The 24,158-nt window shown below is 49.7% G+C and overlaps 1 protein-coding gene and 1 long non-coding RNA gene across 2 annotated transcripts in view; both read right to left on the reverse strand.

Moving 5' to 3' along the window:
* The window catches only part of BCL11A (B cell CLL/lymphoma 11A), a 122,348-nt gene that overhangs the window by 17,294 nt on the left and 80,896 nt on the right, over window positions 1-24,158 (reverse strand). The gene's annotated exons all lie outside the window — the stretch shown is intronic.
* LOC112944928 lies at window positions 9,850-10,614 on the reverse strand. The gene is made up of 2 exons (XR_003248873.1): window positions 10,495-10,614; window positions 9,850-10,191 (listed from the first exon to the last, which is right to left on the reverse strand). It is a non-coding gene; the product is annotated as an uncharacterized LOC112944928 (long non-coding RNA).

The raw sequence follows: 24,158 nt of genomic DNA on the forward strand, positions 1-24,158 counted from the left end.
CTCGGAGGCCTCTGCACTCTCACCAGTGAAGGCATTAGGGCTTCACTGAGGGTAAAGAACAAAACGAAAACAAGGATTTTCAGTAGAGGAAACAGACTGTAGAGAATCCCATCTTTTAGCAARATAAGCATTTTGTTACAGGAAAATGCAATTAAATGTTGTAACTGCCAGCACTTAGATACCAGTAACAGATAGCAATAAAAAGCCCTAACCTAGACTGATTAATTGAATAATCTTCTCTGTCGTCTGTACGGCCATATTAAGATATCTTCTCTTGGGCTGACTACCAGCTTACTCCGAGGCCTGTTCCACTGAGCTTTTCAGCAGGAAAATTTCTGGACCCGGGCCCTGCTCTTTAGTGGCACTGAGACTGAAATCCCTGCCTTCGTACCCGCAGCGTTGCGCTGGGCCAGGGGAAGGCAGCTGCTGTTGGGCAGGGAGCAGCTCTCGGGCGCTTCACCCATGAGAGATTTCCCTTCCTGGCCCCTTGCCATCACCGCCGCTTTGCTCTGACAATACACCAAAAAAGGGAACTAGGAGCTCAGCCCCCTCTGCCCAGGCTCGCCAAGACGGCGCACGTCTGGCCGCGGAGGAAGGACGAAGGCAGCCTGGGCGCTGCACCCAGCCGCGAAGCTGCTCGTGGGGCACGTGGCTGCCAGGGCAAGGCAGCTTCGTGGGTGCTGCTCTCCTCCCTCCACACCCCATGGGTACCTGGGGAACCTGCAAGGGGGACCGGACCAAAAACTTCAGCTACTAACACGGATGGGAGGTCTCCAAGAGAAGGGATTTTGTAGGACAGCCTGAGCCTTAAATGCGGGCAGCTGGGGAAGGGGAGCGGAGAAGCAGCACTGTACTTGTGCTGGCGCTTCAGGTTTTGCAGGCAAATGAGCTCTTGCGGCCGAGGGCCGGGAAACCAACACAGGGCACTGCAGGACAAGGCACCTTGGTGGCCTCCACGAGGGTCAACTCTTGCTTCCCAGCTCCGTTTTGGGCACGCRGGGAGCCCCCACCAGCCGCGTGCCCCCAGGGAATAGCTAGCCCTGGGCACACATGCAGATGTACATGGGCACAGTGACCAAAGCGAGCACTGCAGGTTAGTTGTTGTTGTCATTGGTGCCACAGCCACGTTTTGTGGCCTCCATCTGGGCAAGAGTCCCTTGCAACTAAGCACTGCAAGGACAGATAACGAAAACGACAGTTCCTGCCCCTGGCCCTCACATTATCACGACTACTACTAACTGGACAATGTTGCCTGCCAGTTTAAACAGGCTGTTGCTTCAGCACGAGTGTTTCCTGCTCCTGAAGTTTAAGAGCACTGAATATTTCACAAGGTAAATGGCATAAGTTTTAATTCCTCCATTTTCCAATCCACTGCAACGTCTAATGTTACTTTTCAAAAACCACAGCAGAACATTCATGGTCAGAGTAAAAGAAACTGGCCCTCAAYCATTTTTAGCAGTAATGCAATAAAAGAGCAATAGCATTAATAGTAATTAACACTGTGATGTTGCACTGAACTGCACCTAGAGCCCAGGGCACTTTGCGAGAGTTCCTGAATTTGGGCTTGGAGCAGCCAGGGAGGGGGCATCGTTTCCTGCCACACGTTTTGGCTGTTTAGAAATAATCCTGAATCTGTTGGTACGTATCTTACAGAACATGAAAAAGGAATGACATGCATTGCAGTAAAAGATGTAAAGGCACTTGAGCCATCACTTTGCCTAAGCGTTTTTGCAGAAAATACACCATGTGGGGGTAGGGTGGGAGACAACGGCATCTATGGTGTTCTTGAAATTGCCATCAGGTTCACCTAGATCCTTCTCTTATGTCCTTGGCAATCCAGTTAAGATTTGACAGCATTTAAAGATGACAGTGCTTGAGGTAATGGGACAATGCCATAACAGGATTACAGGAAATGTGAAAGAAAGGACGTACGTATGTAATGTCATTTAGGTAATGTCATCTACGAACAGCTTTTGCTTCAATTTTTGCTGACAAAGAAGTCAGTATCACTTATACGATTCCTTTTAAACTCTGTTATCGCCATAAATAGTTTACTTCTTCATGAGAGAAGCCTTTTAAATACGCCGTAATACGCCGTTACAGATATTTTTTTCAACTTTCTAGGGGGCTCTGAGAAAATGCACTTAGAAGGGCACTGTCCAAAGGAGAGTTGCCTTGAGGGGAAGGTGCCCAAGACAGCCCAAACTGGGCAGGCGGCATCACAGAATCACAGAACTGATGAGGTTGGAAGAGACCTTTGGAGATTGACTAGTCCAACCCCCCTGCTCCAGCAGGGACACCCAGAGCACGGGGCACAGGGCGGCATCCAGGTGGGTTTTGAAGACCTCCAGGGAAGGAGACTCCACAGCCTCCCTGGGCAGCCTGTTCCACTGCTGTCACCCTCACAGTGAAGAAGTTCTTCCTGATGTGGAGACGGAACCTTCAAGCCCTTTCCAGCCTCACTACACCATACAGATTCTAAGATCCTTCCTACACATTCCCAGCGTATTATGGCTTCTCCAGAGCGCCCCATCACGTCAGTACCACCCAGCATTGCTCTCCTGTGTCAGTCCCCAGCGGGAGCTCAGCCGGAGCGCAGCCACCTCAGCTCCCATGAGGGGCCAGGCTGCCCCACTGTAACCAACACACCGCCACACTGCACAGTGGCCTTTGGGACACCTCAGGCTGAAACACTTGGGCAGGTATTTTATTAAAAAAAAAATCAAGCAAACCCTTGCATGCAGTAGATAGGTTACTTCCTTTAGGGAAGAAACTCTCCCTCTTCTAAAAGAAACCTCTGAAAGACTCATCCTTGTTAATGGTGAACACAAATACCAAAATCCAGGGGATGGCCACGAGGTCCCCACTTGCTACCATCCCTCTGTGATATCTCCCCATCTTTTTAGTATCTTCCTTTTCYTGAGCAGCAAGTTTAACTTTCCCACCTTGCCTTAAATGACTTCTCTTCCTCCGCCCAGTTAGAGTAACTGTTAGGAGGAGAAAGAGCCTGTGCCCTCCGTCTATCTATGTGCTATTGGCACATGAAGCTGCCGATTAGCAGCAACACCCTCCTCAGACACAGTCCCCACCCTTGATAAGYACGGTTGGAAACCACAGGAGTTACGTACTCCAGCGCAGCCGGCGCTGCGTGCGAGCCCGACCATCTTATCCGTTAACAAACAGACGTCCACATCTTCATCGCATTTAGCAACGTGACATCTGCATGTCTAGGCGACGCATTTAACAATAGCTCGGCTTGTAAAGGGGTAGCCACCAGGGCTGCTCRTTGCCAAAGATGACAGGCGGCTCGGATGGTGTCAGCACATATTAGATGATCACGCTGGAAGAGAGAAATCCCGTCTCTTTTTTTTTTTTTTCCCCTTCTAATTCTAAAATGACAGCAGTCATCGTACAGACTTTCGTTCGCCTTGGTAAACAGTTCAATTGCATCAAAAATACCTTTCCAAAGCATGGAAATTCAACATATTATGGGAAGTGCACTGTATGGATAACACGGTAAATGTGACTGAAAATGGAGGGGGGGGTGGAAAAAAGCATGCTGCAAAACATGAGCAAAGAGTATTGGAGTCAGACTGCTTCCAGCAACCACGTTAGCATGGGTCCAAAGTTTCTGCACTCTAATTACTCACAACAGGAGCAAAAGGCTCCTTACTGGACAGTAAGGTAGCCTGGATTCCTAGCTGCAGGGCAAAGCACCTCTCCTGGCTTCCTTTCAAACAAGGAATGCTCATCTCCTCTTTCAAAACATGACCGCGTTATTTCCTTCTATGGTTTAGCGCAGGCTCTCTACCGCCTTTGCAGGGGGCAGAATTGTCCTAACCTATCTACATGGGCACACCTTGCTAATACGACATGGAGACATCAAAAGCCCTCACAAAGTCGTAATACTGGGCCCTTGAACAGCACTTTCCCGGCGGGAACTAGTCAGTGCTCCAAGCGCTGTCCCCCAGGAGGCGAAGGCCACGGGTAGGGAAGCGAGGCCTGGAAATGGCGGCCGAGGCCCTCGCTCCTAGGCCTGCGCCGCAGCCACCAGATCAGCAGAAAAGCTCTCGCCGGGTGCGATCGCCACTGCGATTTAGGGCAGTTTTCTGAAGCTTATCTAACGTTTCATTGCCAAGGCTGCTAATGGCATTTAATACCAAGTGTTAGACCGGGCAGCAGGCCTTGCATAATAGTGGAACTAACACTCCCACCCAGTCAGCAACCCCGCTTACGACAGGGTGCTCACTGGGTGTCCACACGCGTAGCGCACACCGGCCGCCCGGCCAGCAAAGGCAAAACGCTGAAGGCCCTGACACCAACRTGGCCCGAGCAGCTCGGCGTCGGGGCCGGCAATCCCAGCGCTGCCTTGGCACCTTTGGGACACAAGCAGCAGAGTCGCCTACTTCAACACTTYCGGGGCTTTTGATTTTACAGAGATAACTGCTCGCACGTTTGTATATACGTGTGGGCGTGTTTATACATTTTACTTCTATCCTGCTTGTGCATGTGCTATGAGAAGGTAGACAGGGGATAGATGCTTGCAAATACCAGAGCTGGGGAGAAAACGCAAAACGGAGATCTTGGTTTTGGTACTTTTRGTACTTTTCAGCTCTGAAGACCCATTCCTTGAGAAAAACGCAGGTCCCTCACTTCAGAGCGAAGCTTCCTCCATCCCTTACCTTCACCCTTCCCTTCACCTGCCACTTTTGCTCTTGTCTGACCTTCCAGCCATAGCGAGATCCTGCAGAGAAGCGCTGCACTCCGTGCTTCCCCACGCCTTAGGGACAGGCTTGGAGGGCACTGGAGTCAGAGCGGTTCAGACAAACGGCACCAGGCAGGTACCCACACCTTGCAGCAGGCCCTGCGACATCCCCAACACCTCCCACTTCAGGAGCTGTGGCTGGTCAGCAGTTCTCAGGGTCGCAGCTGTACGTGTTTTAGGTAGCTGCAAGGGAACAAATGCAGCTGGCCCTTCCACTACACACTCCAAATCGTTAAGTACTCATGCACTGCRCCTTGTTTTCCCACCTTTTCTAAGGCTGAGCTTTAAAAGCCAGACTGCTCTGGCCACGCTGCCTGTATTCACCCATCAACACCAGCCAAACCGCTCCTGGTCCACACAGCTACATCACACACACTGTATCCAGACTTTCCCCCACACCCAAAGGAAAACAATTAGTAGTAATACCGTAAAATTGCCCTCAGCAATTACTATTTCCTTCTGCTTGCTCTGAAGTTGGGATCTTTAAATTTCAGAGTATATCCCAACAGGAAGCTCAAGAAGAGGCCACAAGGAAAACACGTACATCCCTTTGAGGCAATTAGGTGTTTTTAAGCGCAACCCAAGAACTTTCCCCAAAGAAGCCCTAATCATCTTCACCCCGACAGCGCTTTTCAGAGCACACTGCTATCAGTGTGCCCCACGCCACCTCTAATAACTCTGGAGGCAGAGGAATTACTGTAGCCGCCGAAGAAATGCAGCCACCTCTGGGCTGGGGCACAGTGGTGCACAGCAGCAATCCCCACTCTGTGGCAGAATTACATGATTTGGAAATAATGCGCTCAGGCAAAATTTCCAGAATTGGGCTACTGCTGTTAGAACAGGATCAGAAAAATGAGGTGTTACTCCTGCTATCCCACCACCCACACTGTTGATGCTGTGTGTTGTTCGCTCGGTGATGCCGCCCCATCCAGAAAGGGGGATCCCATCCCGCTTGGCACCCTATGGATAGGGCTGAAACAACAGTCCCATGTCCACATGACAACCCTGGAGCCCTGGGACTGATCTGAAGGAAATTGCGCCCTCCCTGCCTCATTCAATCCATCTGGTTCGGTTGGGAGCATCCTCCTCACAAGCGGCCACTGACCCCGGCTAACCCAGCCGGGCTGGCGGCAGCAGAGAGGATGGCCACAGCCGGTGACACAGATGAAGCAGCCTCGTGGTTTTGAGCTCGCTGTACATAAATGCCTTGCACTCAGCGGGCCATCTCTTCAGGACAGCTGGTGGTTCGCGCTACCTAGAGAAAAAGGCTGCTGGAGGGCTGGCCGCTGAACCTGAAATCTAGGACACCACGCTAGGAGGCCAGGGCAGAGGCAAGCGTGACGCGTTTATAAATTATACATCACGGAGGTTTGGGAKTTAAGAATTGGTAGGCAGGAATTCTACAGCAGTTTTCTTTCTTTCCTTCCTTAATTCATGGGATTGCTACTCTTCGCTGGGGCAAAACAAGCCCTCAAAAGACTCAAATGGTTCTCTGGAATAAGGAGTCCTTTTCTTCACAACCTCAGAAATAGCTGTTGAAAAGATACATCCTCCTGCTCCTAAAAAACAAAATACCCTGAGGATGAAGGCCACCATGAGACCCACCACAACCTGGACTCCATTTCCACAACCTTGCAAACTCTTCTAAATTCCCAGTCTAATAGATCAGTGGGCAACATGGCACGCAACCACTAGCAGCATGTCAGAATACAGGACTTGCTCTGCCTGGTGCGGGGCAGCTAGCAGCTGCCCGTGTCACTCCCAGCTGCAGGGCAAGACTGGGAATATTGGCCTCTACACGCAACCACCTCAATAGCGTGCCGAGTACAGCCAGGCAAACACCCGCCTTCACACTCCTACTACCCTCTTTTCATTACCCTTTAATGCTGAATTGTACAGCTTTGTGTATTTGTTACTCGGAAAATACAATATTTTGATCTCTAAGGTTTTATTGGCTTGGCTGTTATTCCACTCTTAAAACACTGGTCTGGAAAGGAGTCTTACACTCACACTGAGATACTTTTGGAAACCTATCACCTCCTCCGTCAGACATTCAAGCTCTTGTTGGTTGTGGGGGTTTGGAATAATCCCAGTGGCTTCACAGATGCAAGTGCAGGCTGACACTGATGGAAATGCAAGCAGAGGTCAGCCCGTAGCCCCCATAACACGACAATTAGTTGCTGTAGCAACATTTTTGACACCACAGTTATCACTGAATTAAAATGCAGCACAAACAGCTGGACCAAAGCTGGTCTTAAGACAATAAAAGRAGTTCTGGAGGCCTTTAGTCAGGAAAAGCTTGGGCCAGGTAAAGCCAAGAGGAACTCTGCTGAAGTTAACGGAGCGACATGGATGATGCAAACCAGGCACAACAGGGCTTCAGTCTGAGGAAGAGCGGTAGAATAAAGCCTAAAGAATTGGCAAGTCCTACAGGAAAAAAGTTAGGCTAAAATCCCCCTAAAAAGGGAGCCCTCAGCCCTATGAGCTGCTTAGAAGAATCTTTTTCCTTTTATATTTGATCTTGGCTCCACCAGCTTCTCCTTCCTAATCAGGAAGTTTAGTTCTGCCTGCACTGTGATAGTTTAGATGTTGGCTTAAGGATCACAAAATGCAGATTTTTTCTGTAGTGATTCATTTGGGATCTCTTTCACTTTACAATCAGGGAGCACTTAAATCACCTTTTCAAGCCTTACGTGGGAGCTAGGATTGCTATTAGACTATAGTGTAATCCTACGACTCCAAGAGCTTTATGAAAACCAACAGGTGCTGAGAACCATGAAAAAAAATCATAAAAGGTGGCAAATCTGAACTACACAACTATACATTTTTTTTGGACTAACTTCCAAATAGGCAGRGAATAGGCAGGGGATGATTTATGTTCTATAATAACAGTGCAAATCCCTTGCACTTGATCCTGCACCCCCGGTATAAGCCCACACAGTGCTCGCACCTCCCAGCTCCTTGGTTCGGGGGACAGTCATCCCCGTCTCACACAGAGCCCACTGCAAAGTCCAGATGATGGAAAGATTCCCCCATTTAGCAGCAGCCTTTGGGAGCAATCCAGGTGAAGAACAACACTGCAGACAGACAATTACCCCAGTTCCTTGGGGTACCTCTGTACCACCCCTGCAGGTGGGTACGAGCTTCTCTGTGCACACTGAGCCCCTGCAGCCTCTCTCTGCCCCCGTTCCAAGCCAACCCGCTGCCACACGGCCGCATGAATCCAGTGCTAAGCCTGAACTAACACTGCAGCCTCTCGGCAGGGCTTATCGGGCTGGGGTCCGTCCTGCAGGGGCTCGGCACATCCCTGGATCCCACCTTGCATCCAGCCGGCTCCGCGCTTGCATACGCTGGCAGAACGCATGGAAGCTGTAAGCAGCAAGCCACGGAACCCCTGGAAACCTGACAGCTTTGTGTGGTGTAATAATGCAATTCAAACGACTATTGGAATTGTATAAATATTTGTACAGACACTTATCACTGCAGCAGTCAAATACTAGGTCCTCCTAAATCAGCTGATCGGCTTGAAGTCCTTGCCTCAGTTTGCAAAGTCGACTAAACAAAGTCATGCAAGCCCCAATGCAGTGATCTATATAGTGTAACATAAAGCTCTGTTTATATAAATAGGCTCCATCCTCGAACACCCTTACTTTCTGGGTGGCTGTCAGCAAAACAAAATAAAAACTGGAATCAGATTTCCAGCCTACTAAAAGAACATGAGCAGGAAGCACATTTTAGCCAAGGAATTAATTAATTATTATTAACACAATGAATGCTTGCTAGGAAATGTTTGTACTTTGCAGCTGTAATTAAATATTCTCACTCATGCAGCTCTCAGCCTTCATAAATTAGTATTGCATTTTATAGTCCAGATTTTTTTTTTTTTAATAAGAAAATATATTCACATTGAGTTTTTCATTTTCTGCTGGCACAGAAAGGCGGGAGAAGGTCTCTTAATATTCATGCCCATTTTCCTTTCTAAACAATTACAAATATTTTGCTCAGTGGCACACACAGTTTTCATAAAGTACGCTGTCATCTTTGCTCTAGTGCAAGCTATATCTTGATGAATAAAWTGGGTCCTATCACCCTTCCTGGTGTGAGGAGGTGCCTCACCCTGCATTTGCACCAGAGCTATTTTCTGCTCTGCGAGCAGAACATGAGGGTCTTGATGAGACTTATGAGTAGGGACGCACAGAAGGCACCTCTCCTCTAAATCAGTGGGAAAACTCATTCAAGTGAGGGCTTGCCCACAGTGTAAGGGCTGCAATAGCTAACTCTAATGAAGGACCAGTTTCTAATCCGTCAGTCCTACATAAGGGACTCAAAAAAAGTCCCATCAACTTCACCGTTCTGCTTGCAAAAAAAATAGGACCTTCCCAGTACAAGGGTAAAAAAACCTGGCCCTAAGTCTCCATGAAACAAAAAAAAAGCGCAGGTTTAATACTAATTTGGAAAGAAAGCCCTTGAGACACCCCGTAATTCCACTGCTAGATCCTATTGCTTTTGCCCACAATGAGCAAATGCCACAAGAACCGAGGGGACTAGGCACAAAGCAAAGGTCTTCTCGACAGCTTGTAAAGAAACCAGATTCTGTTCCTAACTCAGGGATTCATTGACTGAGCAAGGATCAGAACTGGGGAGTCCCGGCTCTCCATCTGGATAATTAACCACGAGACAATGTGAACTTCACCTGCCTCACCCCTCCGGGAAAAATAAAAAGCACCGAGGCTCAGGTTCAGGGATTTGTTTTTAATCTTCTCTTTACTTCGAGATGGACACATGCAATCACTCCATTTTGTCATCACAATCCACAGCTGATTTGGCTAATATTCCATTGCAGCAGGAAACATCTTAACTCTGAAGAACTGATGATTGCCCCAGCAATCAGTTGTTCAAATAGTTGAAAATTAAGACCATTGCACACAAAGTAAATTAAGTAATTTTCTACCCTCCCAGGGTCTTCCAAGTCTATCAGATTTCCCACAACTGATATGTCACGCGGCCTCATTACTGTAAAGAAAATACAGCTCTGTGAGTCCTTTAAATGGACTTAAAGATTTGGGGGAAAAAAAAAAAAAAAAAAAAAAACCCACAGCAAAACCAGATCCCTCCTCCCCGCTGCCCCCAAGCAAAGCCAGGAGCAGAAGAGCATCCACAGAGCAGGTTTATCTGTTCCCATGCTTACGTCTCGCGCCTCAGGCGGCGCAAACCTCTGCAAATTCCAAAAAGGGTGTAAAGGCCGTTCACTATGAGGCCAATTTTGTCAGGCAGAGTCCAGATTGCAACGGTTTTGTTCACAGTGATGTCAGCGGAATCGGGCGTGAAGAAAAACGCTCTTCCCTTTAACAACACTGCAATCTGCTCCCAAAGCAGGTATCAACTCAGCATCCTTAACCCAGTAGCTCTGTATCTCTGTCTCGTTCCTAAAATAAGTAAACAAAYCAGGTTTTAGGCCACGAGTGATCATTTTAAAATAAGCATTTTGAGCTCCGTCTGCAAACATTTATACTGAAACACTATCAGATGCACTGTTAGCCTTAGCCATTAAAATAATCCTTCAGCACTGGGGCGGTACTGTGCAACTTCATGCAGCTCACTGGATCCCTTCCATCTTGACTTACACATCTCAGAGAGATTTTGTTCTCAAGCCTAAACAAGCTGGAATCATTCCCAAGCATTTAGAAACCTCGAGCAGAGTAATAAGCACCCTGCATTATGGTAATCACCTGGTAGTGGCTGCTGCAACTGAAGTTTATGTTCAGACTTTCAGTGTTACCTCCTGCTTTCGATGTTATAACTGTTTGGGATTTTTTTCCTTCACGACAGAAAGTCTCCCTGGCTGGTCCCAGGCCAGAGGTGAGCTTTCGTAATCAGAAACGGGGAGAAAAAGAAAAAAATCAGTCCGTTATTTTTAGCTAAAGAGAAAGGATGGGAAAAACCCACTCACAGAGCTTTAATTTAAGACACTTAGTCACAAGTTGCCAAATGACCAAACAAACGGTCTCCCCATGTTCACATGCAAATCAAGCCCCTTCAAGAATGCAGATTTGTGGGGAAAGAGAAGAAAAGAAAGCAAATGCAGTTAACAGAGCTAAACATTTTTCATATRCACTTCAAAGCACATCCTGTAAACACTTTTGGCTGTACTTTTTAGCAGCCTCTGGGTGGCAGGACCTCCAGGGTAGGACCCCACCTCAGAAGTGCATCAGAGTGCCCAGATCCCATATCCGGACACAGAGAATCCACCTTTGGGCTGAAAGATGGAAGAGAAAASGGAAATCTTGGGTACTTCCATCTTGGGGCCTTTCTACAAAGCCTGATTTTCCAGAAATGCCAACAACCAATGCTGTGAATGTCAAGTTCATTAAGGACACCTCAACTTGAAAACCTGTATCTTAACATCATTTGTTCTTTCTGGAAGGATTTCTAAATATCTTCCTGAGAATGTGCAAGTCATTGCTTGTCTTTTGATTTCCCTCATGCTCACAAGATGGAGATACACCAGAATTCATTGGACAATTCACCACTTGCCAAGCTACGTGGTCCAGAGACAGCTGTGATGAGCGACCCAACCACGTGGTTCCCACTGATCCAAAGAGCAGCATTTCTATAGATTTCATCAGGAATAGAAGAGGGTCTGAATGGTTGGTTCTGGCTTAGTAGCAGGTTAGAGAGCTCTCAATACGCAAAGCAAGAGAGAGTGAAGCAGTTTCTTGGAGAAACTGCACACTTATTTAYTGTGAGGGTGACAKAGCCCTGGAACTGGCCGCCCAGGGAGGCTGTAGAGTCTCCCTCTCTGGAGGTCTTCAAAACCCGCCTAGATGCYGCCCTGTGCCCCRTGCTCTGGGTGTCCCTACTTGAGCGGGAAGGTTGGACTAGATGATCTCCAGAGGYCCCTTCCAACCTTGAACATTCTGTGATTCTGTGAAATCCTTGCTACGGGAGTCAGGTGCTGCAGGACTTCTCCAGAAGGCTTCGCTTCAAGAAAACCCGTCCCAACATTTGCTGCGAGTTGCAGTGCCCAGGACAATGACTGGTCCCGCAAGCAGTCTCAAAGCGTATGTTTGGTTCAAGGCCACCCGACCACAGCTTGGTCGAAGTATAATTCTCCCACACAAGCAGTGCAATCATGTGAGCCACTCCTGCCATACCAAATGACTTGCTAATGTAGACACAGTGGTGTCTTCTACTGGCACTAAGTCCAGGTGTAAAAAAGGGCAGAAGATGAAACCCTGGTCACACATAAGAAGGTAGAGGCTGAGGAAAGCAGCCTGTCACACTGCATAGAAGAACTGCTGCTGCTGCTGCTCAGCCCTCTGCCAAGGGCTTGGGTCCTACCAAGGCTCGCTGGTGCCTACATCTGCAGCGATTCCTGCCTGTCCTCACACCCCTGCCTCAGCAACGCCTTTTCTGGGGAAAAGTATTAGTCCCGAGAGATCATATACCCAGCAAAGCTGCAATTGGGAAAAAAAAAAATCTCATACTTAAGCATCCCAATATTCATAAACACCAGGAAAAGGGTCTGACTCCCCACTCACATGGGTATCTGCAGAACGGATGGGAACAGGCAAGGCCGAGCTCCGTTCATTTTTCCTTACTTGTTTGTGATGTGAAGGGCTGAGAATTGCCAGGGATCTGCTTGCAACCAGCTTATCTTCTAACGCTTTCCACTGCCTGGCTGTTTAGGGCTTGGATTTTGTCACGGATTTAAACGCACTACTCTGTGTTATCCAGCACCAGCTACAGCAGCCCTGCAGGGCCAGGGTCACCCCTCAGTTTACTTTGGACAAGACCCCCAGCGCACAGGCAGAGGTGCCCAGCAGAAGCTCATTCCGGGGGAGATGATCCCGGCTGCTAATTGGCAACGCATTTTCCTGGAGGAAACAACCCTCTCGCGGACACAGTGGCTACAACAGGGGCCACGGCCTCCTGCTGCTGCCCCTCGCCATTCTCCCCACCTGCCTTTCCTTCCAGGTCCCGCTCCGTCCTTCCCACATCCAGATAGGGAGGAAAGGAGATCGCCAAACATCTCCACACAGGAATGTTGCACGCGCTCTAACTTCCCTCTGGCTCCCCCTTATCTGTCTCTGAGCTGTGATAAAAATCAACCTCTGACCTCCCGCTGCTTTTATTTATATTAGTATTTTCTTCTGAAACTAGAGCACGCAGCGCCCAGAATGAGCTGGAGGTCCCAGCAGAAACGCGGCCGAGGAGAGGAGCGGAGCCACCTCCCTGCCTTTGGCCAGTATTTTGCTTGGAGCTCAGCGCCTTCGGAAGCCACTGGCACAAGCAAAACCAAACAGCCGAGGAGCAGCTTTTCCTGCGCCTTCCCAACCAAGCCTGCTATTTGTGGGCATTGTGAGGCTGAGGAATTTCCCCCCTCGCTCTCCTCACCCTTTACTACTAGAAAACGTTTACGCTGAGGATTAAATCTCTGTCTGGGCCGGGAAGCGCCGCTCCCGCACAGCTCCGGCTCCCCCCAGGCCCATCGCCCAGCTCTGCACTCACAGCAAAGCCACAGCAGTTTGTACCGTCGGAAAAAMCATCCCCGTTTCTCTCCCCAAAACACTCCATAGGGTTCCATTTTTCTGTTCTTGAATAACATTTTAAACACCAAGATTTATACACAGACGCTTATGAACGTACGTCGCTATAGCCCTTGCAAAAGTACGTTGCAACCTAAACACTCAATTAATATAATTAAATTGCTACCTGACGGTATTATCTAATTTAATGTGGGATCTGTTATTGAAAAGCATGCGTCTTGTAGCACTCCGACTGGCAAGACATGTGATAAACAGACCTATAAACATGTTGGCTCAACTGAGCTGTTTAAAAATAAATTAGCAAACTATAAAAATAAACAGTAACATACATATGTACTCAATTATGAACTAACTCTAATTTTTGTTCTGAAATACTGTCTTTGACCTTAGTCATAAACAAGCACTATTAAAAAAACATAATATCTCAACAGACAGAAGGGCAGGGATTAAATGCTCATTGAGCGCCGCAGAATGCAAAATAAGGGATGAAAAGAAAGCAGAAAAGAATGAGAAGAAAGAGAGCTCGCCCTTTATTAAATGCAGAAACCTACACCGACTGCAAGTGCTAAAACCAGTTCTATAGGAACAGACAAAGTTAAACCTAGTGAAKTGCTTCCACTGCTTCCAATGCTTAAAACCTCCCAAGATCGAGGGGGAAAAGCCCTTGTGGCGCCCACGGGCCCTGCTCCATGCCTGYAGCGAGTGCTCCCCTAAGAGAAGGGGGACACCACACCACGACCGCCAACGCTACCGGATCTCCCAAAGGGAACCGCTGCTGCCGCCACTCTGTGGGGAACAGCAAAGGGCTCTTCCTGCCCGCTGAGCTCCTACCTGCAACCCTCTGCCTTAACTCGGGGGGCAAGCAGAGCATTTTTAACATGGTGAACGGGRAAAAAAAAGAAAATAAAATAAATAAAAGCAAGCCACCCTCTTCCGCTCCATGGGGCGTGTGTTCATCTCGTATGTGAGCGCTGCTGCACGGCACCATCGCCGAGCACAGCTCCTGCTCTGCTCTTCCGTACACAGACAGCCCCGAAGATCAACCTCCCTGCTCCTCCTCCGGGCAGGACCGCAGCRGGGCCGGCGCTGCCCTTTGCAAGCTGACCGAGGGCTTTCCGTGCCCCCGTGTCTCTTCATCCTGCACACAAATGTCTGCCGTCCCCCGAAGCAACGGTTGGATGCGGCTCCGCAGGAACCGCTCTCAATGAGCGGCCAAATGGTAACCAGCAAAACGCATCCGTGCGAACGAGAGCTGATCACGGGGTTTCCATGTATCACAGACCCATCCTGCACACGCGTCTGAATGGACCGGCACCTCCCTACGTTACGGCCACATCTTGTCCAGCACCTCRGCCACCCTTTGGAGGCCGGTCCCTGGCACCCACGGCACAGTGGGACAGAGGAACGGGGCTCCCGTCGTGACCGTCTGCTCCATCCCTGCTCCTCCGTCAGGGATGTGTCCTCCAATAAGCACCAACAATAAAGTCGGAATAAAATAAATCAYAAATAAGCTGAAATTAAAAGAACACGCCAGTTTGAAAACGCATGTCATTTTCTGACCATCCTCCCTGTTCTGTTACCAATAAAACATGTAAAGATACTATTCATGCAGACATAAAGTGCTAATGGCTACCTGTTAACGTGTTTCACAACGCTAATATTTTTGTTCCCATTCTGACAGTTCTCTTTTTGTTATTTTAAGCTAACGGAACTCTAATCTGGGTTGAAGCTGAAGGCTTCACAAATTACAGTCYATATAAACTGCACAATTAATGGCACCATTTCCTTACACATTGCACCATTTCATGGACACAGTCTTCCCTCAGTCAAGTTATTTTCCAAGCYGTAGTAAGTTGGAAATGCAGGAGCATAGATGTAGAGTATAAAGAACTACAAGACATTACCAAAAAATACCATTAACTCTTTTCTGAGTTTGGTGCATGCTGTGTGTGTTTGAGGGGTGACAGGAAGGGAAAAAAATTATGTGAATGACAAAATCCAATGCACTAGAAAAGACACTTTTAATGACCTAAGGAGAAAAAATAAAAAATAAAACCAGCGGCCATTCCAGGTAACTTAAGCAATGGGTCTTCAGGGCTAGACTGTCAGCTGGGGCAAACTGGCCAAGCTCATCCCATCTGATTTACACCACAAAGTGTTGCCCTAGGCCTAACTACACAGCACTCACCAACCCTTCTGGATGCTGGAAGAATGAATGAGACTCCTTGCATATTCACCTTAGCAGTTGCTAGCTGAAGCTGACTATCTTGCAAACATGTTCATTCTCCTACACTTTCCTCATTTCCAAAAATGTATTAGGCAAGTATTTGCACTCCCTTACGTAAGTATATATTGATTTCAATAGTAGTATTCTCAATCGAGTTACACAAGGGGAAGAGCTACTGATGTGAAAGAAGAAACTGGTCCCTTGCGAGTTAAATCGCCACCATGGGTCAGAGCGGTGGTCTGATTTTCTGTGGGACGTGASAAGAGCAGAAGCTCTTCAGTCTTGAGCAGTCACAGTTCTTGGAGACACCCAACTACCTGCAGYATGGGAGAGCTTTGTCCACTTAGGAATATTTCCTATTTCCAGTTTTGCAATTGTTTATTATAACAAATTAAGAGTGCTAACGTATTACTGGAGCACACACAAAAAAAGAGATGAAAAAAAGATGCCCTGCAGTGCAAGTAGCAGAAGGAGAGATGCAAACACGGGTTAGTTTTACTCTGTATGCCTTCTGCATCTGTCACCTGACAGGCACCACTGCCGAGTGCAGCACACGGAGCTAATGCTGAGCTTGGCTCAACTGCACCCCCCTAAACCAAAGTGATGCTACAGGCAGTAGCAGCAAGTGGCTGGTGTATTCAATGACAGATGCAGAAGTGGTGATGAAGGCTCCTCTCACACAGAGGCACAGGGCAACAGCACAACTGCTGCTGGATTTTCTCTTCCATGGGGTCATCCCTTCTACCCACCATACTGCAGCTCTTCATCCTCACCACAGCTTTCACCTCCAAGGAGGCCGACCCACCCACGCAAGCAGCTCAGCACAGGGATGCGACTCTCCAAGTACCCAAGACTCCCCAAGTGTCTCCAAGAGCCAAGTGCCCCGCGTTTCTCCGCGCACTCTCCGGAGCCGCCGGCCAGGCCTCTGCCGGGCACCTCCAGCACATCTCCAGGGCTGCGCCTCGCAGCGGCACTCGGGCTCAGCCTCTCACGTAGCTAGTGCTCACTCGGAGGATCCTGCCCGAGAGGGCACGGCTGACTCTCAGAGCGCGTTGTTAGCCAGAGGGTGTTGACTTAACGCGAGTCGCTGGGAGTCTCGCTGTGCCCACTGGACAAGCCAAACAGGAGGGAAATGCTGGAGCGAACGCTTCCCAAGGCAAGGCAAGGCGGAAGGCTCACAAGGCGACACTAGGCAAGGCAGGCCAGCAGGAAGCATTTTAGAGAGAGCCTAAGATAATGGGAGGTGGAGTTTCTTGATAAAGAGGATTTCCCTGCTCAAATATCAAAGGATTCCCACTAAGCGAAGCGGGGAGGAGGGCAATTACATCAGGCTGAGGCACTTTCTCTTTTGCACTCCGACCTGCCAACTGGGGCTCCTTGAGGAGGACTGGAGGGCCCACCGCAAGGCTCTGCTACGCGGAGCCATCTCCAAGGCCCTTGCAGATGAAGCCCTGCAGCCTCAGGGCGCAGCTCAGCCCGGACAGCCCCCTGGCTGGCGCTGGACATGCCAAAGGTGCCAAGCCAGCACCTTGCACCAACACCTTGTCAACCCTGAGCTCCAGCACGCCCGGGCCGCTGTCCTTGGCGGTGCCTCACACGCTCTCCGGCAGCCCGAGCGCCGCGGCGGGGATGTGGGCTCTGCRGTGAGGCCCGAGCACCATGGCGGGGACGCGGGCTCCGCATGGCCGCCGTGAGGCCCGAGCCCCGCAGCAGGGACGTGGGCTCCTGCCGGTCTCCAGGCTTCACCGACAGCCGCCTTCCCGTCCCACGCACAAACAAACGGGTGACGAGCAGGTGGCAGAGGCACAACATATGCTGGAGATGGTTAGAGTGATCTACGAGCTTCTTTTGGTTGTAATGTTCCATTAATGTGACATTTATGTGTAGTAATGTAATACTGCTCACTTACAAGCACCTCTATCAGCCAGTTACTTTCTTCCTGAGTGCGATGAATGAAGCGGATGATCAGGAGGATTTCAGCACGGCCAAGGACCCRACCCAGCAGGGCCTGCTATGTGCAGGGAAGAGGCCAGGAGGCACTATGGAGGTGCCGGGGTGGGAAGGACTCACTGGGTACCACAGATGCTCTCCCTGAAGAAGTGGAGGGCAGAGGATATGAAGGGAAAAGGAGCAGTGAACCAGGGAGCAGAGCTGTACGGAGCCTGACATGACTTTGAAACTAAGGGGAAGGAAAAGCTCTGCAGTCACACACAGCAAGAGGCAACACAGGTGATTTTCCAACTTGCCTTGGTAAAAAAGAGGCTGAGAGGGGAAGAAGTGCATGTTTTGTGGAGAATGCAGATGGTCAGAAAGAAGGTAACGAGCACAGCAAGGCCCGCTCCGGAGGAACGGCCCTGGCACTGGGAAGCCCCTTCTCCCTGGGCGCTCTGCAGCGGCCGTGCGCTTGCCGGGCTGGACACGGCCCACGCGCTCCGCGGCACAGCCCAGAGCGCGGTCACCACCGCCAGCCACAGCCCCACGCTGTGCGGGCACCCGCCACCGCCCGCATCCCGCCCGGCTTCGTGCTCCCTGTGTGTGGGAGAAACGGCAGGGAAGCAGCAAAACCTCCCGGGGACGCTGCAAATGCAGCGGTCTGTTCAACTGCTTTCTCCAGCTTGGAGATTCCCCTCTCAAAAGCTGTGCTAGTTACTGCTCCGACCTGCAGGCCTGGCTCCTGCAGCACGCTCCCATTTCCTTAGGTCTCCAGAGGTCTCGCAAAATGGCGACTGCTTCCACCCCTCAGAGAGACAGGAGCAGGGCACATCCCAGGTCCCAGCCACGGACACTCGTGCCACTGGAATAGTAGGTGAAATGCTCTCTACTTCTGGAGCACCTTCCCAAGAGCCTCAAGGAGAGGAGCCTCCGTGCAAGCAGCTTTCTGATAAGTGGGCAAAGTCCTTTCCTTCCCATGGGCTGCAGAAATGCTTGGCCACCTGTGGCCAAACGGGCCCTTGCTGCTTGCAAATCTCTGCTCTTCTGGGCAGCGGGAAAAGCTGGGAGACGCTCTCTCCTTAGGAAAAGGGCAACACAGACGCAGAGACAGGTTTGGCCCAGTCACGAGTGGGCAGCCTTGCTGGCCTCGTGCATGCCAGCTGCAGCATAGCTACAGYGTCTGCCTGATTTTATAGCAGGCAGGGCTGTGCTTTGCAGCTAAGCGCACCTTTAATGTCACACAGGCCTAGTAAGGCCTCCCCTCTTGTTATCCTGATATACAAACAGCACTGAAACGGCCTGGAGAATCAACCATCTTGCAACTGCTTCCCTCATCCCTAGCAAACGACTTGCTCGTGGCTTCTGAACTCTCCAGTTTATCTTGCCCCCGCATTTTGGTCATTCATCTACTCCTTCCGTAACGGTGCTCCGAATGCCGACGCTTCAGGAAACATCTAAAACGTGGCCACCCTTACACAGCCTCGCACAAGTGAAAGGACCACAGGTAAACGCTGAATCTTCCCTGGCAGGATAACTCACCTCATCCCCTCTCCCACCTGGATCACCACAACTCCTAGCGTCATTGCCTCCCCACATTTGAGGGGAATATAACGCCGACAACAGCAAGGTGAGCAGAGACACGGCGAGAAGCGAGGGCCATGTCTCCAGCCGGCCCAGCAGCCCTCACCTGCAGCGCAGCGGCCCAGCAGCCCTCACCTTGCCGCCCATCACAGAGAGCAGCTGAGAACCCAACGGGGCTGCGCCCGTTGACAGCAAGAACGCGAAGCGCAGACAGCGCGCCACGCGAAGCTGGGTGAATATGGGCTGTGTAATGCCATCCAGATAGCAGCAGGGAGAGAGAGAGAGAAAAAATAGAAAAAAAAACTGGCAAGTTTCACGCCTCAGGAAAAAGAAGAAGGAATGAAATCACAATTTAGCGTCTGATCCAAAATCCAAGTCAACAGAAAGAGTTCAGTAGATTTTGGCACGGCGTTTCATCGTTTGAGCGCATGCTGATTAGAAAATGAACAACTGAAGGCATTTCACTCTGCATTCCTAGCAAATTCAGCTGACAGCTTTTAGCATTTAAGAATAAGTGCAGAAAGTATCACAAGGAACTATTACTAGCCTTTTGCTAGATGCCTGGAAAACTAGAAGCAGCAGCTAGTACCATAGGGGAAAAAAGGAGGAGCAAACAGACTACACAAACAGCAAACTCCTACCAGCAGGTTAAAACCACGTCACCGTATTTCAGCCACGTTTTGTACTACTCAGGTCCCATACCTTGAAATACGTGCATGCAACCAGAGCCACGACATGAGGTCTTTAAAGACATGAGTGAGAGCGGCAGACGAAGAACATGTTGGAACGCTTACCGCATCCAGTGCCAAAAATGTGTCTCTAACCTGTAGGAAGAAATGGGTGTGGAGCACCTCACAGAAAGATCACTGCACTCGCAGGGCACAGTATGGGGTCCCCCCGCTCAGCTTCTCCCCTGTAAAAAGAACACGCCTAAAGGACCACTGAGGAGCTGTGTTGCCTCTCTCAATCTTGGGGAAAGTGCCTACAGCTGCATGGGAAAGCGAGGAGGGAGTCACTTAAATCCTTTCTGATTGCTGACGATTAAGGCCGCTTTGCTGTGGTCAGGTGTGAGCCCAGCGCTCAGCAGAGCCCTGATGCTTTTGGACGTGTTAAGTGACGCCCTGTTCCGCGTGGGACCGCTCCGAGCGGAGAGGGAAGCGCTCACGGAGCATGGGAGTGTTCTGCTGGAGCGCAGGGCACAGCTCCCTCAGCTCCAGGGTGTGTGCAAGCAGCCCTTGGTCGGACGGCTCTGCGGAGCTGTCGGGACTTGCCCTGTGCAGGGCTTTGCAGCACAAAACTCCTGATACCCATGGCCAGTTCCTCGCCTTCCCTCGCTCAAGCACTGCCTTTTTTTCTCCCCATCTCAGCACGGCTGGTGGAGAAGAGCTGGAGCTACCGGCCAACACCCCGTACCCCCCTGCCCCGCTGCACCYCAGGCTGCTCCCTGGCAGAGCAGCGAGGCTCCGCTCAAGCGCATCCGAACACGTGCAAAGGAGGTGTCGGCCCCACTTCTGGCCTCCGGTTTTTAGTGTTATCCGCACTCTGATGGCTCTGAAAATTAGCAGATGCTGCCAGTTTCTCACGCACGCCTTGCTAAATTATTCTGAAACAACAGCAAAAACAAACTGGACAAATAATAAAATTCTAGGAGATGCCTTTCCCTGCAGTTTCAACATTTAGAGGAAAAAAATAATTGCAGGTTTTTGTTAATTTAAGGAAATGCTTCACATTTTCTCCCATCAGACATAAGGTGTGAATTATGCAAACAGTATTTGAATGTGACTGGATTATTTACATACTGCAGCACTAACAACTAATGTAAATTCAAGAGTTATGGAATCAAAAACTGGGCTTTCGAAGAGCTTCTTCGAAAGAACAGGCATCCAGAGCAAATAGGCTGCCAGACACAGACATCGCTGCTCCTACTTTTGAAAGAGCTCAGAGCAGGGATTTACCATCGACACAAAGTGAAGCACCATGTGGCCCAGACAAAGCACTTAGCAAAAGCCTTCTTCTCGCTTTAGGGCTCGCAAAATACCACAGCCAAAAGGGACTTTCATTGCTAATACACATTTCAAAGTAACACTCCTTTTGTTTGGTCAGGATAATTAAAACTATGAAATGTATCATCCACTCAGAGCAAAGTCCTGTCAGTGAAATGTGTAGGTAAAGAACATATACCTATAGATGTGCCGAGAAATCTATACAAAGCCACAAACCTGCACGGCGCAATCGACTTTGMCACAATACTAAATAAAGTTACAAATAAGATAATGCAAGCAGATACTCGTCTTCAACTGAGGTTGTCCAGCTACTGCACAGTTGCTAATAATTTAAATCTAAAAATCCTTGTATGAGGTGCATATTGTAATTAAGAGCTGGACATATAACAGATATTTTTTATTTGGCTGCCAAACAGAGAATTCAAGGGAAAAAATCAGTTTGCACTGAAAAAGAAAAAGAAAAAAGTTTAGATTTTGGTTTAGAGACCAAAATTTTTCTGAAATTCTCTTCTTTTTGTTGCCAGCCAAAGCTGTTCCTGAATTCCCTCACAGATTGAGTACTACTGAATCACAGTTTCCAGGGAATATATTACCCACCAAAAATGTGCTCAGTTTTCAGCTGAACAAACGGCCACATAGTGAAATTAAGAGACCAAATCTAAACCAGCAGCTACGCACACTTCGTGTGGAATTGAGTGGTCTGTGACAACAGGTACAGAGCGAATTACAGACAGAGCCAGGAACAAAACACGGTAGGACAGCGCATCGCAAGGTCCTGCAAGCCACCGAATGAGGCCTCCACCTGGACCAAGGCTGTAGAAGGAGCTGGACCTCTCAAACATCCYGGGCCTGTGAAAGCCAGACATATGTAGGCTCATGCCCAGAACAGCTCGTTGSCATGTGGTGGGCGGCCAAACCGGTGCGGAGTTTTCAGCACCCAAAGCCAGCACCTCCACGCAGTCCATATTTTTCATTTTGTACTTCCTACTGCTTTCCAAGACAAGAGATTTCTCTAGGTATTCCTAGGCTGAGCTTTAACTTTCTCTAGTAAAAGACTATGTAGATAATAGACCTAAAAAATCTTCCACACACTTTTTCATTCTTAGGTGAAGATGTCATTTAGCCTTGAAGTATGCAAACTAGTACAGAGATATGCGGGAAAAAAATTACATTTGCTTATGCCCGTCATCGAATCAAAAGCCATAAGAAAAGATGCCAATGAATTCAAGAGGAGGACTGCATTTTAATTCAACAATTATCTTTTTCAGTATCTGCTCTTCCCTGTTAGCTGCACCCAGGTWGACTCAGTGGAGCTGCACTCAGTGGGCTGCAGGCCCCCAGCCCCGGGCTGAACCTCAGGCTCCTGCCTCGTGAAGTCCAGCACCTCGGACCATCACTGCTCTGATGCCTCACTGCACGAGGGCAAGGTGCCAGCCRCCCTGGAACAGTATCATCCTGCTAAAGAGAAAAATATCTCTTGACATTAACAGCCTTGCCGATTATTGGCCTGTCTCTACCCTTGCCTTCTTGAAGAAGGTTATTGAGAAAGCAGTTTTGGAACAGGTCCAGTCGCATCTTGATCTTGCAGGGTGTCTTTGATCCCTATCAATCTAACTTTAAACACAGAGGCTGTATTACTATCTGATATACCAACAACGCCCTTCAAGCAGTGGATGTCACTGAGATGTCTCCTACCATGACTTTTTTCCATCAATATCTGTCCCAGAAGGTCTCCAGTAGGACCCTCTTTTGGAACTCCTTCACCACTCCACTTCTGTTTGAGATGACCATCGGCTGTGCCACCCACCCGCTGCAGCATTTTGTGACTACTGCAAAACTCGAGACTCTCCTCCAGGTCTAGAGGCCTCGTGGTCTGCGTAAGTCCTGCGGTTTTTCAGCTAAGACCATGTCAGAATAAGCCAGGCCTCACAGCTTAGGAAATGGATTCCACCAACAAGCAAGCAATCAGTAAATCATATTCATCCCAGGCTGCACACTTAAGTGTTTGAATGGACACACTAAAGCCACCACAAAGAAGACCAGTACTTGCCACCAGGCGTTTCAGACCACCATCCAAATGCTCCCCAACAAAGCAAACGCACTGGCCCATGGGGAGAAGGCCAGCATTGAGTGAAGGAGGTAAGTGCCCGTTGTCCATCTCCAGAGGGACAGTGTGCCAGGTCCCTCATATCCAGAGTCACCTGCAGAGCCACGTCCTCCAGACCGGAGGAGGTACCAGGAGGCTGGGAACACCTCCTAGGGCTCCTCATCCCTGCCGGCGCCAGATCACATTTCCACCGCAGCTGCTCCTTTTGTCTACTTTCAGTAAAGCCAAACCAGCCTAAAATTTAATTTAATCTGCTGTAAACCCAAGAGCCAGGCACTTAGATGGCAGCTAAAAGYGCCACTCTCGCATAACTGAGTGACACTTGCTAATAGCAGCCTCTGCGCTCGGAGAGCCGGCACGGACACGTCGCGCAGCCAAGGGGAGCTGGTTGGGAGCAGCCGGGGTGGCCGCTGGCGCCTCCCTGGCCACGTGCAGCCCAGCCCAGGCGGCCTCCTAGGCCTCTGGCCACACTACGGCCACCACGGACCTTCTGGCGAGCYAGGAGGCAATGACGCTCCTGGCTTTTGTTCCTGGAGAACAGAAGTGCCACCCGCTACCGCTCTGCAGTCACCACTCGCTTCCCTTTGCATCTTCCAGGGGCCACGCACCAGACCTGTCCCACAAGGACCTGTCCAGCCCTTCGGAGGCAGCCCGGCACTGCAGTACATGGAGGGACAGCTCAGCAAGATGCTTCCCCTTTGCTGGTGCCTCTGCTGCCCATGGCAGCTCCTTCACATCAGAAACACCAAACGCCTCCACTCTGATGGGTGATGCACGTGGAAATGAGGGCTGCTCTTCACCAGGCTTTCCCTTGGGCAACCAGCAGGTCCTTCCGGACATCATTTGGTCACCAAAATCCGTATTTAACCCACCCCTCCTCACCCTGCCACTGAGAACTGCCTGAATGAATAGGATGCAACCAGTGACTACCAGCAAGGAGCTGGCACCAGCTCTCAGTTCTGCAACCAGCAGTGGCTTTTAACGCCACTGACCC

The sequence above is a fragment of the Nothoprocta perdicaria genome, unplaced genomic scaffold, assembly GCF_003342845.1.
Source record: "Nothoprocta perdicaria isolate Ctin4 unplaced genomic scaffold, notPer1 scaffold_179, whole genome shotgun sequence".
Lineage (NCBI taxonomy): Eukaryota > Metazoa > Chordata > Aves > Tinamiformes > Tinamidae > Nothoprocta > Nothoprocta perdicaria.